The sequence below is a fragment of the Haliotis rufescens genome, unplaced genomic scaffold (assembly GCF_023055435.1).
Source record: "Haliotis rufescens isolate VD_foot unplaced genomic scaffold, xgHalRufe1.0.p SCAF_3, whole genome shotgun sequence".
In the NCBI taxonomy this organism is placed as follows: Eukaryota; Metazoa; Mollusca; class Gastropoda; order Lepetellida; family Haliotidae; genus Haliotis; species Haliotis rufescens.
Genome location: NW_025964001.1, coordinates 48,817,652 through 48,837,653, shown reverse-complemented (window position 1 = coordinate 48,837,653; position 20,002 = coordinate 48,817,652). Strand labels below are relative to the sequence as shown.

The following is a 20,002-nucleotide window of genomic DNA, read 5'->3' as shown; positions in this document are numbered from 1 at the left end:
ATGGAATTGGTCTTGCACAGAGGGTCGGCCCTGTGGTCGCCCAGAACATCGGCCCAGAGAGAGATAATGGTGTTACAGCAGCTCGGTACATTGATCAAGTCTTGAGACCACACGCCATACCTCATTTGGCACGTCGCCGCAACCACGAGTTTCAGGATGATAACGCCCGTGCCCACACTGCGAGAGCAACAAGAGACTTCCTCTAGCAGAATGGCATCAGAACCATGCAATGGCCTGCCCTAAGTCACCTGCCCAAAGTCCCATTGGGCACCTGCGGGACGAAAGTCAAAGACGCCTGTATGACGTCCGACAAAGGTCGACTTCTTCAGCTGAACTACGTCATTCATTCCTCAGAGTGTGGGCTCAAGTGCATATATGGCCTTCATCAAACCCCTCATCCATTCCATGTATCGACGTTGCACGGCAGTCATCAATGCACATGGCGGACACACGAGTTACTGACTTGTGATGCCATTTTCTCAGAGACAGGTGTTGTGTTTCACTTTAAGAACATTTGACATTTTAAATTCAACCTTGATGATCAGTTTTGCCAAGTTTCATCTTTTTAATATGTCTCAAAGTATGTTTACAGTGTTTGGGCAAAAAAGGTTTCTCATATATCGATCCATGGTAACGTTTCTTTTGCGGTTCAGTATATAAAAAGGGAGCGAGAGGTGTGTGATGTTTTGAGTGTTATAGAAATCTTCATTCGAAACTCATCAACACCATGAGTCATCCATACATGAGTTACTGTAGGTCCAGCGATTTATGCTATGATTCACATTGGCTACGTATCTCAACAACTGACGCGTACAGTTGTGAAATGGCAACACCGCATTAGAAGGTCTACCGGGTGTTGGAAAGACAAGCGCCATTCGTCGATGCCGTGACATCGTTGACAGTCAGCTGAAGAGTGTTTACAAATTCAAGACCATCCAGTTTTTATTTTTGGACGAACCCGCTTCGTTGTACGAATCGTGCGTTTACAGAGGTGAGACGCTGAATTTGTTCGAAAGTGTGGCTGAGAACCCTTGTGCAACTTGGGATTCTCATCAAAACTATATTATTCAACTACTTTTGAAGAGAATGGTTACTTTGAAACGGAAAATTTCCAATCATCAACGAATGGGTTGTCCTGTTTTGTTGCAGGATGGATGCGCTTGGAGTCAAGCGCATGTTTCACAGATACCAATTCGAAACTTGCGGGCACGAAAATAACCACGACACGGCTATAAAAATAGTTTGGATCTCTCCCTGGGGAATCTGTTGTGTCAAGAGGAGATGTTGAGATTGACTCCTTCATATACTATTATTTGAATACTGGTGATTTGGCGGTAAACCAGAAGAAACTAGAGGGTAGAACTGCCTTCTACTTCTCATCTGTATAGAGGCGTTCTTCAACGTTCGGGTAGGGGAACGTTATGACTCTTGGATGAGTAAAGAACCCAAGGTACAACGATTCAACTCTGTGCAAATGACAATTGATGACACTGCCGTCGATAGAGCGAATGATCTGCTTTATTATTCAGCTAAATGATGGAACGGTTTTGTTTTGTGCTCCCCCGCAACACACACATTCGTGCGTGCTGTGCGTCGTGAGATTTTGTAAACCGCCCGTGTATACGCTCGTTCGTACTTGTTCGTTTGTATTAAAATTCTGAAATTAATCTCGTTGTCGTTTATTATTATATTTTATAACTAACGGGTAATCAGATGGGCGGCGACGTTATAGTCGTCGAGTAATCCGCGCTACGGGGGACATTCTTGCAACTTGCTCTTCGAATGGTAGCTTTGTGTAAAGTGCCGGCGAAGTGCCGTCGAAAAGCTACATACAATACTACTGACAAAGGCATACGCATTCAAAATGTGTTAAACAGAAAATATTGGAAGAATGATAACATGTCACTTCTTTCAAATGTGAATTACACAAACTTTTGTTCAGCAGCTGTATGAGGTACACAAAAGCGAGGCAATCATTCGACATTAAGTGATACCCCAAAAGTGAGTGAGTGAGTGAGTATAGATTTACGCCGCTTTCCAGCAATATCAAGCGGGGGAACACCAGAAATCGGATTCACACTTTGTACCCATGTCGGATATCAAACCCGGCCCTTTGGGGTGATGGAACACTTTAACCACTAGGCTACCCGACCGCTCCTGGTACCTCAAAAAGGCAAATTGGGTAATAAGCAAGGGTGCAAATACAGTGAAACCAAAACCTAGAAGCCAAGACGATTTCGAGTACCGTGCAGCAGTTAAATCTGTCCAAAAAACATATTTGTATAGAAAACACTACACCGCGTGTACAATTACATTTCGTTACGACTAATAGTTTTCAATAAATGTACCCTTTGGTGTCCTCCAGCCTAGGTAAGAAGACAATGATCACCATACAAATTGTGATAACCAAATATCAGAGTCCATGCTTTGGTTCCACGAGCCAGCCGTTACCATAGCACCAGCATCAGCTGACCTCATGACATATACTTGCCAGTTGATGAATTTGTAACACGAATTGCTGCCAATACTCAGTAGAAGTAGATACAACGCATGATAAACTGAAGACATTTAACAGAGTTTTGAAATGTTAGGTCAACCATTACTGATTGACAGTGATTTAAAAACACATGCTTATGACATTGTTGGAATAAAACAACGGACTCTGTTTTTGAGCTTTATAATAATGGAAAAGGGTTTTTGCTTTTATTTAGTTGCATGTCCAAAATCAAAAGACTCGTGAAGATCGGGGTAGAATAGGTCTTCAGCAACCCATGCTTGCCGTAAAACGCGTCTATGCTTGTCGTAAGAGGCGGCTAACAGAATCGGGTGGTCAGGTACCGGACATCAGTATGTCACTGAAAGACAATGAAACGTTTCCTTAGAAATATTAATTATTTGCGTCTTCTTTGCGATGTTTGAGCACATGGATCATTTATTCAAACCATTCAGAAACCAAGCAGAAACGTAAATATTAGTCAAGAGTGCACATTATGCATGTATGTCTGATGTTAAGCAGGATTAACGTAGTACAATACTACAGGATAATATCCGATCATCCTTGTGAGTGCAAGTTAACTACATTGTATTCATAGGATAGAGCAGGTATTATTGGTAGTGAATAATTGATATTTCTGTTACATAAGCCACAAAAAGAATGGAAGAAGATCTGATGGAGCATTCGCGAATTAAGTAAAAGTAAACACTTAATTACCTCAAATCAGCATTCCTCAGTTGTTATCGTATGAACTGATATTAGTCTTGACAGAAAGTCTTACATGCCCTCATAACAATGCCTTAGATTTGGGGACCTACACTCCTGTATTAAAATATGTAGACGAACATCGTAGTTCCAGATTAAAACAAAAACGTTGGGACCTAGGTTAGAATACATCCCAAGCACTCTATTGGTTGTCATACGAGGTGGCCAACTGGAACAGGTGGTTACACTGCTGTGTTTGCTGAGGTTGCTTTCAGTCAGTAGTTTCCAGGTCATGTCTAGATATTTATATACCGACATTATGTACTTGAAATATTGGTCAATGCAGCATAAAACAACGAAGAATCTAATCAAAGTAGCGCAGTCATCTACAGAACTGGATATCAGTAATTTTGCTGTTTTTATGTTAGTTGGACAATTTCTTTTACATTTGCAAGTAGGTCCCTAAAAGATACTCTAATAATCTTTATCGGTTTGCACACACACACACACACACACACACACACACACACGCACGTCCGCACGCACATGCACGTCGCAATTCTTGAACGCGACGTTAAAACCCAAACTTAAGATCCTGACTTCTATTTTTCTAGCTGAACATTATTATCACTCCACTTCTTATTCGGAACAAGAAAGTCTAATTACTTAGCTTAGCTTGTAATAAAGAGATTAATTCTGCCGGTTTGTATTTTGTATTTTTTCTGAAAACACATGCCAGCTAATCTTTTCTGTGAAGAGCCTTTTAAAAAACAACAGTTTAAAGTAAATTGTGTGAGGAAAAATCTATCAGACGTATAATCCAATAAGCCCTAACACATGATGAAAAAAGTAGAAGCGAGTATCGTGACCCAGAAGTCACATATCCAAATAATTTGAATACATTCAGGTGTATAGTGTATGAAGGGATATATTGGAAGGCATATTATTTCAATAGGGTATATACTGTTCAAACAAAAGATGCTAACAGAAATACAAAGAATGGTGCCCTTGCCTTATTCATGCCTAAATGTTCTATCCGCAAATTCCTCATAGAAGTTATCAATGACGTCCAGCATTTAACGTATAGTTCTCTCGTGAAACTTTAGATGACACGTGCTTTCATTTTTGACAAATTGGCCTTCGGTGATGTTACTATACTGTCCCAAAAAGGTAGCGGATATTCGAAAATAACCAATGGGTTATAGAAATACAAAGCGGTATCGAGTGATGATAATGAATGGATAAGAACAAGGAAGGACTAGGTGTAATAGCATGGCAATCAATAGGACATATATGTCGTGTATTGTAAGGCTGCAAACATATAAGAAAGACGACAGGGGTGTGAATTAAAACATTAGAAGGTTGAGATGACTTGATCAATAATGTGTCATGCCCTCACCATTGGCCAAACACCAAAAGACAATTTGAGGATGTCTTGTCACTCATCATATAGCACCTAGTCTAATTCGGCTAATGGTGCAGGTGACCTTTTGCTGCAGGAGGTAGTCATTGACGATGCGTGCACTGTGGGTATGAGTGTTACCGTCTTGAAAGACAAAATGTGAGCCAGCATGGCTACCTATAAGGCGCCAGTAGGTTGTATCTGTAGTCCCGTCCAGTGACCCCTTCCATGGGCAATATGCTGTGGCGTTCTGGCAGTTATAGTGATCCCGCCCAAAATCATTACAGACCCACCTTCAAATCTGTCTTGCTGCCTGATGATGGCGTTCGCATGACGTTCAGCTGGACGCATCTGGAAATCCGGAGATACCGCGCAAATGATCAGCGATTTCATTGGCTGCGTCGACATGATTTCATGAAGCCTGGTTTCTGATTAATCGGTACTGGCCAAGGGCGACCTGTGCGGGCGATCAGTAACATTTTGTGTCCACAGAAATTTTTTCCAAAGTCCCAGACACATTAAACATTTTGGCTTCATTTCGCTGTGTTCTACCTGTATGAAGCATGCCAATAACCCTTAGGCGTTCATCACGTTGCGAGCGACGCATTCCCAATCCAATCACAAACACTGCATTAAAGCAACAATAGTGACCTCACCTGTTACTGTGAATAATGAAAATCAATAACACTAATGACACAGAATGATTTGACTGATCATAACATTTATATTTCATAATCCCCAACCTGTTTTGCAGAGTATATTTAAATCTGATTATTTTGCAGACATTTGAAAAAAGTGTCAGCAACCAATGACTACACTTTTTCCCCATACTGGAATATACAGGTATCTACACGTGTCTTGACCGTTAAAATTAGTTTGAATATCGTTGTCAGGTATTCGAGTCCATGCTAATCCAATCATAAATACAAATCTGGTATAGGTTACTTCACTTACTGATGGAGTTTCCACCATTGTCATGCACAAGCCTTAGACACTCAGTTTTTACCAATTTTCTCAACAATATTTGGAAGTTATTTCTGTTCATGTAAGACACTAAGCAGTGAATTTGTGTGATTGTTCTGACTCATTTTCTGGACTGGTTTAATACCGAGGCTATATATTCATTATAGCAAGTACATCTTGCAGATAAGCTGATAGTCAGCTGGTGTTATGTGTTGGGCTTGGTACCCGAATAGAGGTCAGACCATGAAAATATAAATAGCTATCAGTGAGGTCAGCTGAATTTGAATTCCTAATGTGTTCCTATTTAATGTAAAAAGTGGGTCTCCTTCTATTTTAACATGTAATATATATGTACTGTTAAAACGTATAATTAATAATTACCTGAAATGTTCAAGTAATATGTATAATATCTGATTCAATCAGGCCTTATTACTTGAGTTCATGATCACACGTGTCATTTCAGGACAACCGCTTATGGTCCTCTCATGGCCATTTTATTGTCTTTTGAGAAAAAGGTTAATCTACTTTGTCAATCAGTCCTGGGTCGCCTTTGGTTACAACTTCGGTAACGGACAGTGCCATCAGCGGCATCAGAAGTTCGAGAAATCTCTAAGGCTTGTGTATGACAATGGTGGAATTGAAACTCTATCAGTAAGTAAAGTAACTTATACCAGAGTTATAATTACAGTTGGATTAACTATTATGATAAAAAGTGTTTGCAAAAAGGGCTCTGGCGAGTAAAACATATGGACTCGAATATCGATGACTCAAATTAATTTCAAGGGTCAAGACACGTGCAGCTACATGTATATACAAGTATGGGACAAGTGAAGTCTCTGGTTGCTGAGCTGTCAACACTTTTTCAGATGTGTCTGCCAAATAAGAATTAAATATACTCTGCAAAACAGGTAGGGGATCATGGCATATAAATGTTATGATCAATCGTCAGAAGACAGATCCGCTCTGAAAAATAACTGCTACTTCAGTTAAAGGTCCTCAGATCGTTTTGAGTCGTCAGTGATTTTCATTACCCAGGGTAACAGGTAATGACTATAATTCCTTTTTAATGCAGTAGTTGTGTTTGGATTGGGAACGCATTGTCCAAAGCGTGATGAAAGCCTGAGGACTATTGGCATACTTCGTACTGGTAGAACACAGCGAGAGGTAGCTAAAATGTTCAATGTGTCTCAGTATGTGATGTGCAGACATTGGAAAAGGTTTCTGGAAAAACGAAATGTTAATTATCAGCCATCCACAGCCACTAAGAAAGTGTGATCCCAAATATAACATTTGTTACATTTGACCACTTTCTAAATGACATTATGTAGTCAAAGCTTTCGGCTAGCTGTGCCAATTTACACTTGTCAAAGGGGTACTCAAAGTACCTGATCAAGACTACCAGTTGTCGGACTTTCATTTTTGTGGAAGCTTCGGTGGCTGAGTGGGTTAGATCACTGACTTTGTGTGCTGGCGATTAGGTGGGTTCGAATACCGGACGTGACTCAACCCAAAAAAGTACGAGAATCTGTACTTTACTAAGAAAGTGTTATCCTAAATATAACATTTGTTAACTATCTTAAGGTTGCTTTATTTTGTATTCAGCTTGAACCGTTTCAATGTTTCAAAGCACAACGCACAGGATGATATGTGTTCAAGTGTAACACCTAGGACAACAGAATAAACGAGTGGAAGATAAACCCCCTTTTGTCAACCTTACAACAATATTAGTTCAAGAAAATTTCCTTTGTGGGAGGCAGAAGTGTTCTTTGACATTTGATGAAGAATAAATCAATATGACAGATGAAAATATGGATGTTTTCAAGCAGGAAAAGTTAATTCAGCTCACAAGGGAGAGGGCAGGCATATTATCTGCATTCAGGAGGGTTGAAAGTGCATTAAATATGCTAATATCAACCAGACATACAGACAGTTATGCTGAAAATGAAGAACTTGACAAATTATAGGTATCTCTCGATAGACTAAAAGTCAAAACTCAAGAGTCTAAGTCATTTGTTTCAGAAAATAGGAGTGAATGTGATAATAATAATAATAATAATAATAATAATAATAATTGATTTGTAAAGCGCCTGATATCCATCGACAGTTGCTCACTGGCACTGTGACAAAGTTAAAATGTAATGTCTATGTACATATGCCAACGATCAGGAGATCTATTGAAAAGCTGAAGTGAAGAAGTGGGTTTTTAGGAGAGACTTAAACGTTTCCTTAGAAGCAGAGTTTCTCAGATTTAAAGGCAAAGAGTTCCATAACTGTGGACTGCAAAAGGAGAAGGCACGGTCAGACATAGCAGAAGTAGACAGAGGCTGATACAGTAGAGCTCCACCAGAGTGAATGTGATGAACTTGAAACATACTTTTTAAGAGTGAAGGACCGGTTTGAACAGTTATGCTCAGATAATATGCTTTGGCGTGATAATAAGTCTAAGCTACTAGAAGAAATGCAACCAGGGGATTCAGTGAGTCAGGTTACCAGGGCGTGAAAGACTTCGCATGCATCCTCGACCAGTAGTAAGGCCAGACTTGTGGCTAAGAAAGCAGCATTGATGGTTAGAGCTAAGGCTTTAACAAAAAATCAAGAAATATAATTTAAGCAAATGGAATGAGATCAGTTGCAGGAGACATTGCAGATTGAAACAGATATTGCAGCCATTATAGCTGAAGAGGAAGTATACAATTCAAGTGATCATGAAAATCCTGTTATCAAATCAGCATCTGGTAGAATAAAACATAGAACTCAGGAAGAGGTCCATTTTGTCAAAAGTGACAGGTGGCAAAATCAGAAGCGTTTGCTAAATCCATCAGGTGCAGAGTTGAGAGGTGGTGTTTCAGGCAAAGTTGTGTGGTTACTTTATTTGCCATGGGTAGACTTAGTGAAGTGGACAACCAGGTCAGAATGAGAAAAATAGTGGGGAAGTAACCACCACATCTACAAGATCGATGGAGAAAGGAGACAGTACACAGATTGAAGATAACTGGATGTCTAAACTGACAGAGTTCATCGATACCGTCGCAGCGGAAGCCAATGACCCAGTGTTCGGAACTGGGACTGAACAAAAGGGACAAAGTGTCAAGTCCAGTGACATACAATAGTCAAACTGTTAGAACATTACCTCCTTGTAAATACTGCAATGGTGACCATGCCATATTTACCTGTGACAAGTACAAACTTCAGAGAGGTGAATAGATTTCGTGACCAAAAATAGATTGTGCTTTAACTGCTTCTCAGCTTACCATGTCTCCTATAATTGTTCCAAGCGTAGCATGTCTGGTCACAACGGATGCAGTAAAAAAACACTCAAAACTATTGCACTTTGGTACCGAGAGGTGGTCCAAGCGCCATGATGAAAATTCATCAACAAAACGATCCTATAAAAATCCACCCAGATTGGATAACATTCATTCGTTATTGGATTGCTAGCACATGCCAAGATTGACAAGAAATCAGGGACACCAAGCCCTTGGACGATTGCAAAGTGGACAAACTGCCCCTCAAGTAGGCAATGCATTTCAAGTCCACGTAAGGACCATTTACAGGCTCAAGCAACAGTACCAGACCACCAACACTACAGATGACCGACCACATACTGGAAGACTAAGGATCACCGCCCGACGTCAGGATCGTCAGATTGTGCAACGGCATCGATATGTTACTGCTGCGAAAACTGCTCGACAGACCATGGGGACACACCAATGACACATTAGTCCGCACACCGTGCGTCGACGATTGACTAGCAGACACCTCCACTGTCACAGGCCACACCGAGGACCCATTCTGACACCACGTCATCACCGGCGCCGTCTTCAGTGGGCAACACAGCACCAGCATTGGCGCCACCAGCAGAGGAGAAGAGTCATCTTCTCAGACGAGAGCCGTTACTGTATCTCAATAGCAGATGGCAGAGAGAGAATCTGGTGACGCTGTGGGTAATGTTATTCGGATACTTGTGTTGTTGATAGAGACTCGTGGAGTGATCCGAGCATCATGGCGTAGGATGGAATTGGTCTTGCACAGAGGGTCGGCCCTGTGGTCTTCCAGAACATCGGTCCTGGGAGAGGCAATGGTGTCACAGCAGCTCGGTACATTGATCAAGTCTTGAGACCACACGCCATACCTCATTTGGCACGCCCCTGCAACCACGAGTTTCAGGATGATAACGCCCGTGCCCACACTGCGAGAGCAACAAGAGCAGAATGCAGCAGAATGGCATGAGTACCATGCAGTGGCACGACTTGAATTCCTTGATAGGAAAATGGCAAAGGATGCAAAATTGTACAGAAGATACAGGGATGGAATTCAGTAACTTTTTGACAAGGAGTATGCTGAAAAGGTACCTCAGATTGAAGTCAATGCCAGTAATGGACCCATTTGGTATATTCCACACCATGCAATGATTAGTGATAGAAGCCTGAGAACACAGGATAGTGTTAGACTGTGCTGCAAAATAAGTTTGAATACAGAAGTCCTTTAAGGACCAGATCTGACAAACAAGTTAATTGGTGTCCTACTGAGATTTAGACCAGAGCAAATAGCTATCATGGGAGATATAGAGGCGATGTTCATCAGGTGAAAGTTACAGAGAAACATCGTGATGCACTCAGATTTCGATGGTGGCCTGATGGTGACCTACAGAGACCACCAGATATCTACAGAATGACTGTACATCTGTTTGGTGGGGTTTGGAGCCCAAGCTGTGCTAATTACACAGGTAGACGCACTGCTGAAGATAATGCAAAACAATTTGATTAAAGGATAGTTGAGACTGTTTTGGACATTTTTTATGTTGATGATTGCCTCAAGTCTGTAGCTACTGAACAGCAGGCGATCCACTTGGTGACAGAATTGTGTGAGCTGTTAAAGAAAGGAGGATTCAGATTAACCAAATGGATAAGTAATAGTAGGGTTGTTTTGGATGCCATTCCTGTTCACGACAGGGCGAAGGAAATCAAAGATATTGATCTTAAGAGCGATGTTCTTCCTCAGTAGCACTTGGTGTAAAGTGGAACACTGAATCAAATGAACTTGGCTCTAAAATCAAACCCAAAGATAGGCCAGTCACCAGAAGAGGATTGATAAGCATAATCAGCTCTATATATGTTCCATTTGGCTTTGTGTGCCCAGTTGTTTTACAGGCAAAACAAATATTCCAGAAGGAATGTAGATTGAAGAAAGACTTGGATGCTGCATTAGAGCAGGTTAATGCTGATCGATGGTCCACATGGCTTCAGAAACTACCTTTTATTGAGCAATTTACACCTCCAAGGTGTGTGACGCCTCCTGACTTTGGTGTGATTATGAATTGTGAACTTCATCATTTCTCAGATGAGTCAGTGGTTGGTTATGGTGCTGTGTGATATCTAAGAATTGTGAACAGTGATGGCAGGATTCATTGCACCATTTTAATGGATAAATCACGATTAACACTCATTAAACAAATCAACATACCATGACTTGAATTGTCGGCTGCTGTGATATCAATCAAATTGGAACAAATGCTTCGTGAATTCAGTAACACCAGGTCCATATTTTGGTCAGACAGCTAATTGTATTGCACTACATCAAGAATGAATCACAGCGCTACCAGACATTTGTTATAAACAGAGTTAGTGTAATACATGAAGGATCATCACCTGACAACTGGAGGTATACTGGATCTAGTTTAAATCCAGCAGATTATGCATCACGAGGCCTAGATGCAGATAAGATTCTCTCAGTGAAATAGTCGACCAATGGACCAGATTTCATCGGGCAAGGTGAGAGTAGTATGCGTACCAGAAGTTTTGCAGGTATCAGAGAAGGACCTGGAGAAAAAGAAGGCAAAGCTGTACTTAGTGCACGTTCCTTCTGAATGAGCCACTTCAAGACTTCTTAAGAGATTTTCATCATGGTATAGGTTCAAGAGGGCAATGGCCTGGATACTAAGGTTGAAATGCTGCTTATTTAAAGGAATCAAAGGACAAAATCCTGTTCCGAATATGTTCCAAACTCCACTGACTGTAGACGAGCTTTTGAAATTGAAGTTGTCAAATATGTTCAAAGATACCATTTTCCAAAGGAATCTTGGTGATGGTGAATATTTTTGGAAGACCAGTTCATTCTACAAACTGGAACCTCATGTGAATCACAGAGTCGTCATGTGTGTTGTTGGGCGTCTGGCCAACGCACAAGTCTCCCAACAGTAAAAAAAATCCCATGATTGTACCAAAGGGCCATGTATCCAAATTTATAGCTCACCACTATCATGAAACATCCGTCCATTCGGGTAGAGAAGATGTTTTGTCTCATCTAAGGCAAACCATTTGGCCCATCAGTGGACGTACGGTTGTCAAGCAAGTTTTGAGACTTTGTGTTTGGTGTAAATGGCTCACCTGTCTGCTGATGGGGTCAGACTAGGTCAGCCTCCTATAGCAATGTTGGAGTGGACTGCTTTGGACTGTTTCAAGTGAAAAAGGTGTAGGACTATCGTAAAATGCTATGGATGTTTGTTCATATGTCTAACTACCAGAGCATTTCACATTGAGAAACTCGACTCACTAGACACAGATTCGTTCATAAATGCACTGAGGAGATTTGAAGCTCCTAGAGGCAAGCCGGATTTGATAAGGTCAGACAATGTTACAAACTTCAAGGGAGCAAAGAGAGAACTAAGGGAGTCAATATAGTTATGGAATCTACCCAAAATACACAATTACATGTTGCAAAATGAGATCAAGCTTCACACATGGGTGGCGTTTGGAAGCGCCAAATAAGGACAGTGCGGAAAATGTTGATTCATGAACAAGGGCTGCAGGACGAAGGCCTTACACCCTGTAGTGCGAGGTTGAGGCCATAGTTAACAGCAGACCACTCACGATTGTTTCAGACAGCATCAAAGATGAAGAGCCACTCACCCTTAACCATCTGTTGCTTCTCCATTCAAGTCATCCCATGCCACCGGGGAACTTTCAGAAACAGGATCTGTATGGTCGACGCTGGAGATATGTGCAATATTTATCGGATATATTCTGGAAAAGGTGGGTGCGGGAGTATCTTCTCACCATACAACTGCGACAAAAGTGGCAGACACCCAGACCTAATATCTCTTTTGGAGATATTGTTCTCAAGTTAGATGACATTTCCAGGAAGAAAAATATGAGAACTGTGGAAGTATCAACGTTCATCAGACCCATTCATAAATTCTGTTTACTGGAATCAGTGTCTGACAAGGACAGAGCGTCAAAAGTTCGTTCACGAACATTTATAGGTGTGAGTGACAGTTTATGTTTTTACCGGATCAAATCCGGATTTGGAATATTGGCAGGGGTAAAGACCGGACAAGTCGGAGTTGGCAGTTATGTCAGCTGAGGTTGACAGAAGCGCTGTGGTGACCCATTACTGATCAAGTCATCTCAACCATCTAATGTTTTTTTATTTTTGCAGCCTTACAATACACGACATATGTGTCCTATTGATTGCCATGCTATTACACCTAGTCCTTCCTTGTTCTTTTCTATTCATTGTCATCACTCGATGCCCCTTTGTGTTTCTATAACCATTGGTTATTTTCGAATATCCGCTACCTTTTTGGGTGAGTATAGTTGCATCATCGAAGGCCAATTTGAACTTTTGATATAGGAAGTTTTGCTGATGTCCATCTCGATCCTGCAAATGAATGGGGTGACGAAGATAGCATTGTCTTAACTGACAGACGTGAAGGACACGCCGCCTAAAAGGCAAGTTTATCGGCAAATATATATATTTGTCTTCTGTTATTGTTTTAAGAAACTATTATAAGGAGCCTTCCACCCCTATGGGAAAGTGAACCCATCTATTCACATATGAAGTGTCCTGCTCACCCAACCAAACGTTGCACCTCACAGAGTTCCAACTTAAACCTGTCATGGTCATGCTACGCGTTCGGTTTCAAATTCAACTTAGCGGGGTTAAATCTACAGGTAACCTAGCTATGCATTGAAAACACAGTAGGTTTTTCTCCTAACTGACCATCAATCATTGTGAATATAATAATATTTACTTCCACATCAATGTCAATGTACTGTCAGTCATTTAACTTAACAAATAATGGGGATTTCATCACCTATGTCAGATAGTTTACAAAGTGGACATTTCCTTTCGGTATTAGTGATTTTTCTCCATCTCCTAGTTTCAATAGGTAGATTTAGGTTACAAGTTCTAAACTTAAGTAAGACTCGCCAAGCGTTTTCCTGCAGTACATTTAAATGATATTCAAAATTTAGACAATCATGTTTCATGATACTGAACAGTGTGCATTTTGAAGACTTATCTCATGCACTTGTCTAACACTGTAGGTTAATGTCATTTCATATTTAATGGACTAAATGTTTTAGATACGTAGGGTTTTTTAAACTTTGTGAAAACCAGCTGTAGCTAAGACCGAGTTGTTAAAAGTTTGATATATATGATCCATTTATGTTTACATTTTCCAAATAGGTCATCATTAAATAATCACTTGCATACAAGAAAGGATAATTTCGATGATTTCCCGGAGAGTCATTTTACCAAAAAACATATTATTCTCATTTTAGCGATGTTTGATGGATGGAGCCTTCCAAGTTCCGTAAATAACATGAGCTTCGGAGTACACTTTCCTAATGATAAAAGATATTTTAGAAAACGCAAATGGGTGTTGAGATGTTTTCAAAGCCCCACATAATTCCCCACATAATTTCTCACATGGATACAATCTGTGAAGCCTATTTATGGTGTCCCCCACCGTGAAATTGCTGAAATATTGCAAAAAAGCGGCGTAAGACCATACCGAACACTCACTCACTCCTCAAAGATAACATCTATAAGAAATTGGGGGATATCTCATTTAGGAATGAAGTAGGATAGGGTATCATTCTCTCTGCTTCTGTAATATATTATTCTGTTTTATCCCCTATGACGAGTTTAAACTAACGGGCAAAAGAAACGCCACCAAACAATTTTCTTGTCTGAAACAAAACAGACGCAAAATTTGATGTTGATGTTTTATTATAAAAAAGCAATTATTAAAAAACGGGATTTGAAAATGACAAAATAAAAAAACATGTACTTATAGTTCTGCAGACACGTTTATCATGCTGGGTCACTGTCCAGTATTCGATCACACCCCCAGAATCGACGTCGATCCATTTTAAAGTCCCGTGCTACACACATGGCTCAGTATCGGATGTGACACCCTCCAGCAACGATGCAGGCCCTAACGCGACGTCGAACTGATTACACGAGTCTCCTGACATCCTGATTAGGGATCCTACGCCATTCTTCCTGCAGGGCAATTGCCAAGGCATCCCTCGTTGGCGGCTGTTGGCGTTTCCGAATCCTGCGTCCAAATTGGTCCCAGAGGTGTTCTATGGGCGACAGGTCCGGTGATCTGGCTAGCCACTGTAATACGGTCACGTTGTTTGCGTTCAGAAAGTTGTTAGTGACTCAAGCTGTGTGAGGGGTGGCGTTGCCCTGCTGAAACAACGTCCGTGGGTTGCGTTGCAGGAAAGGCAGTACCACAGGCCGCAAAACCTCATCACTGTAACGACGTGCAGTGATATTTCTGTCCATGATGACCAGATTTGTCGTCTGGTCCCCGCAGATGCCACCCCAGACCATAACACTTCCACCTCCATAAGGTTCCTCTTCTTGGACACAACAACCTGACGTCCGTTACAACCCAGTCGTCGGTAGATTCGAACCCGCCCATCCACCTTCCACCTACTCTCGTCGCTGAAGAGCACTCTTCGCCAATTTCTCTGCTGCCACTGCTGTTCAATCCTGGACCATCTCAGTCTGTGAAGACTATGTAGAAACGTTAACATCATGCCCTTAAAAGGTCGATAGGCATAAAGTCCATACAGGCGGAGTCGTCTATAGAGTTCTAGCAACGGTCCTTCTGCTGACTGGATGTCCAAGGCCGTTTGCGGATGATGACGTCACAGTTAGGAATCTGGAACTCAGGTGAAGCATCCGTAAATACTGGTCTTCCTGTGTGGTCGTGACCTTGGATCTCCCACTATTCGGCCTGTCTCCAGTACTGCCAGTTTGCCTGTGACGTGTGACAACTCTGGGGATGGTGCAATTGAAGCAGCCAATGATCTTGGCAAGGTGCTCCTGTGTCGCTCCCATTTGCAACATACCGATGGCTCTCTCCCTCGCTCCGAGGTTAGTCGAAACATGTTCGTTGTTTTCAACCGTTTCATGTGCTGAGAGAGTACAATCCTGCTCATGTTTTATACAAGAATTTCATACGAATAACTTGTACACATTTTGCATTTTTTAGTGTTTAAATTCACTTATCTCGTAAATCACGTGAAGCACGTGCACATGTTCCCAGGGCATAGGTAAGTTACATTTCAGCTATTAGTCCCCAACTGTTTTCGTGCTGTTTGGCAAATTTGTAGAAACCTGACGACCGTTATTTATTTGGTGGCGTCTCGTTTGCTCCGCAGTTTATTACCTAAAGAAATATTTTGATTTGTAAAACATCTTCATACCCCATACACCTGAATGTATTTATATTATTTGGAAATGTGATATCTGGACGTCTGATATTCGCGTCTACTTTTTAAATAATGTGACGATTTGACAAAGTTAACTCAATAGCCATTGATCCGAGTATTAACATTGACGACTATCAGTTTGCGAAAAGCCATAGGTTATACATTCAGATCATTTCAAATCTATTTCAAACTGTTCTTAAAACGGTTCTTCGCAGAACTGATTGAAAGTTCTCTTCATGGCTGTAATGCGTTCTTGTTGCTGCTATAACTAGAAACCGAACCGTAAATGGCATAACACAAACAGGAAGTATTAATCTAATTTATTACAAGCTGAGCTTAAACCGTAAGCAATATGCATTTATATCATGCCGACCTGTAAATACTCTAGACCAAGCCAGGAAACTACAGACTGAAGGCAATGTCAGCTAAGTCACCGGTTTGACCACCTCGTATGACAACCAATAGAGTGCTTGGGATCTATTCTAACCTTGTTCCCAACTTTGTTGTAATATGAAACTACAATGTTCATCTACATATTCCAATACAGGAGTATGGGTTCACATCAAGGGTGCTACCTCCCCAAACTTCAATGGTCAAGGCTACGTCACCGATCTCGATCATGGTGGAACATTTATAAGGTATTGTTTGTTATAAGGACACGTAAGACTATTTTCTGTGTGGCTGGACTAAAGTCAGGTCATACAACAATATCTGAGGATTGCTGATTTCACATAATTTAGGATTACTTTTCCTTTATTCCTGAAAGTTGTGTGATATTCTATTCCACTCATTCAGTGGTAAGAGAAAGATCAAGTATTCACTACCAAAGATACCTGCCCTATTCTATAAACAGTTACTTGCACTCACATGGATGATCGGATATTATAATATTGTATTTACGTTTTACCTGCTGAGCATCAGACATACATGCGTACTGTGTCCATCCCTCATAATTAAATGAATGTACACTTATTTTAATGGCCGAAATGCATATCATTGCTCATTCTGCTTGGTTTGAATAAGTGAAAACTCAATAATTCTTGTGAATACCTCACCTCTATCACATCAGTGCCATAAATTCCTGTTTATGCTGAGAACCACACTATAATTTTTTTATAAATTTTCAACAGACGTCCACTACACTGCCAACATATCCATAGTTGTGAGGGAAACCCTATCCCTTGCCAGAGGCGCCACTGCGCATGCGCAAGGCGGGAATCTATCCACTTCTTTCCTGTGTGTCCAGATGACAACAAGGAAAATATTTTGTTGCACATCCGTACACGTGATTGAGTTCCACACTTACAAAGCACATTAGATCTTCTCAAGCTTCATAGGCTACAAGCAGTGAGCAGTCTACAAGCAGAGAACGGGGGTATAAGAAGATCGGAAGTTCTAGTAAGTAATTAGTTAGAAACGTTTTGTGGGATGAGATCTTCATCTCAAGGACAGACACCCGTCTGTTCAGGCTGTGGGCAACACCAGATACCTGATGACCCTCACCCTAGATGTCTATCATGCAAGCAACTGCACACAAAAGTCAAGGTGCAGCTATTGCGAGCCTCTGTCAAAGGAGAAAATTGACAAGCTCTACAAGGCATGTATCAACAATCCTGATTACAAAGATTACTAGCGCATCAAGTAAAAACAAGTGATTAAGCTCTTGGTGGCCATATTAATCACGTGGGTTACAAGCGAGTGTCGCGCGAGGGCGCCGTCTCACCTTATGAGGAGAAGAGACCCCGTCGCTCATCCCACTCTCCCAATAATGTTGAGGAGCAGATGCATTTTACCGGTCAAACAGAAAGTGCCTCTAACTTGCATCCGGCAACGTCTGGTACGGTCGATCATCGAGTTTGGACAGAAACTAACGATTTTCACCCTCTGCCGCGTTCCCCCTTTAACTTAAATGAGTTCACGGAAAGAATTCAATGTCTGTTATGAATGACGCACGCATGCAATCTATGACCCGGCTTGGCCATACAGGGGTCGATCAGATTGATAAAAGCGCATGCAATCAATGTCTCAGAAAATCTCATATCTTAAAGAATCTGTCGTACAACCCCGGCTTGGCCATACAGGGGTCGATCAGATTGATAAAAGCGCATGCAATCAATGTCTCCGGAAATCTCATATCCAAAAGAATCTGTCGCACAACCCGGGCTTGGCCAACAGGGGTCGATCACGAGATTCAAGAGACCTAAGGATCTCCCAATAAAGTTGAGGAGCAGATGTACCTCACAGGTTTTTAACTAAAGGGATTCGGAGAATTTAACCAACTCAATGTTGTAATAATTGATAAAAGCGCACGCAATCAAGGGCTCAGGAATAAACTCTAAAAGAATTGATTGCACAAACCCGACATGACCAAACGGGGATTGATAAGCACGAGATTAAGTGAGATATAAGGCTGAATATGGCAGTACTTCCTCATACAGCAGACAATGCAAGCCTACGCTGTATCTGATTATTATGAGGACACAGAACAAAAAAGAGATAGATTACCTCCCTACCACGTACACCATAGGGCTGATCGTGAATCACGGACATTGCATCGCAGTATGCTCAGTAATACACACCATTCACCCTCTAGCCATAAGATAGACGAACTGACAAAAGGCTCGTGCTAATCAGGATGGAATTCCTAAGCATGCGCCATCTCATACTGCCACACAGTCCAGTTACACGGGCGGAGAAGCGAGGGAGATGTTACGTCACTATCACACAGTTATAGAACACGTGATTCCCGCACGGCCAGCCGTAGATCAGACGACCGGGATTACGCTACCCTCAGCCATATGACCCAGTCTCAGCACAGCCCGAGTAGGGGGTGCGGATCTATTGCTAATACTGTTTTTTATACAGTGGGGATTCTACTACGGAGGTTAATTATAGACCAAATAATTATGCCATTAACATATCATTGCAGAACTCTATAAATCTAATGCCCGCCCTTTAAAACAGATACAAGGGGGGGGTGAAGATTTCAGAAGTACCTCAGGAACTCAGGGTAAGTTGTACTTTGTTACTGGACTGCGCTATTGAGTTAGTAAAACAGGGCAAATGTCAACACTGAAATCAGAGATCGAAGGATTAAGTGATATACGGTAATCTACATGATAGGAAGGTTAATGTACTACCACCGGAAGTGACGTCATAGGAGTCATCACACCGGAGAAACGTTAAGATACGTTAAATATCACTATCCAAAAAGGGCATAACGGTAAACCACGTCATAAGTGATACGGGAGAATAGTGACACCGGAAGTGACGTCACAGATGACGTCATCACCGGAAGTGACGTCACAGATGACGTCATCACAGGAAACGACGTCACTAAAAAGTCTAAGTATCACAAGGGAATATACATATACCCTTCACATGACGCCTTGAAAATTCTATACGTCTAAGTCTTGTAAGTAGACTATTAGACACATCCGTTTAAGACCCCTTTTGGCATATAATCCTTGGTTTTACCACTTCACTAGCCAAATATCTATGGGATGCTAGATACCAGAACCCGCCGGTCCCTCTGGTGTATACTGGCACTGATGTGATAGAGGTGAGGTATTCACAAGAATTATCAAACAATAGTTATCATTGTGAATAATTCTAAGAATACCACCTCTATCACATCAGGAATTAATCCCTCCCACCTCCCCAAATATCTGCATCTAGTTGATGAGAGTATGGGTTGAAAGAAGTGACTAGATTCCCGCCTTGCGCATGCGCAGTGGCGCCTCTGGCAAGGGATAGGGTTTCCCTCACAACTATGGATATGTTGGCAGTGTAGTGGACGTCTGTTGAAAATTTATAAAAAATTTATAGTGTGGTTCTCAGCATAAACAGGAATTTATGGCACTGATGTGATAGAGGTGGTATTCTTAGAATTATTCACAATGATAACTATTGTTTGATATTTTT

General features: G+C 41.3%; 1 long non-coding RNA gene across 1 annotated transcript; it reads right to left on the bottom strand.

The window, feature by feature from the left end:
• Nucleotides 1-2,665: 2,665 nt before the first annotated feature.
• Nucleotides 2,666-18,998, bottom strand: LOC125384267. Its single transcript, XR_007223151.1, has 2 exons — nt 18,584-18,998; nt 2,666-2,855 (listed from the first exon to the last, which is right to left on the bottom strand). It is a non-coding gene; the product is annotated as an uncharacterized LOC125384267 (long non-coding RNA).
• Between the last annotated feature and the right edge of the window lie 1,004 nt (nt 18,999-20,002).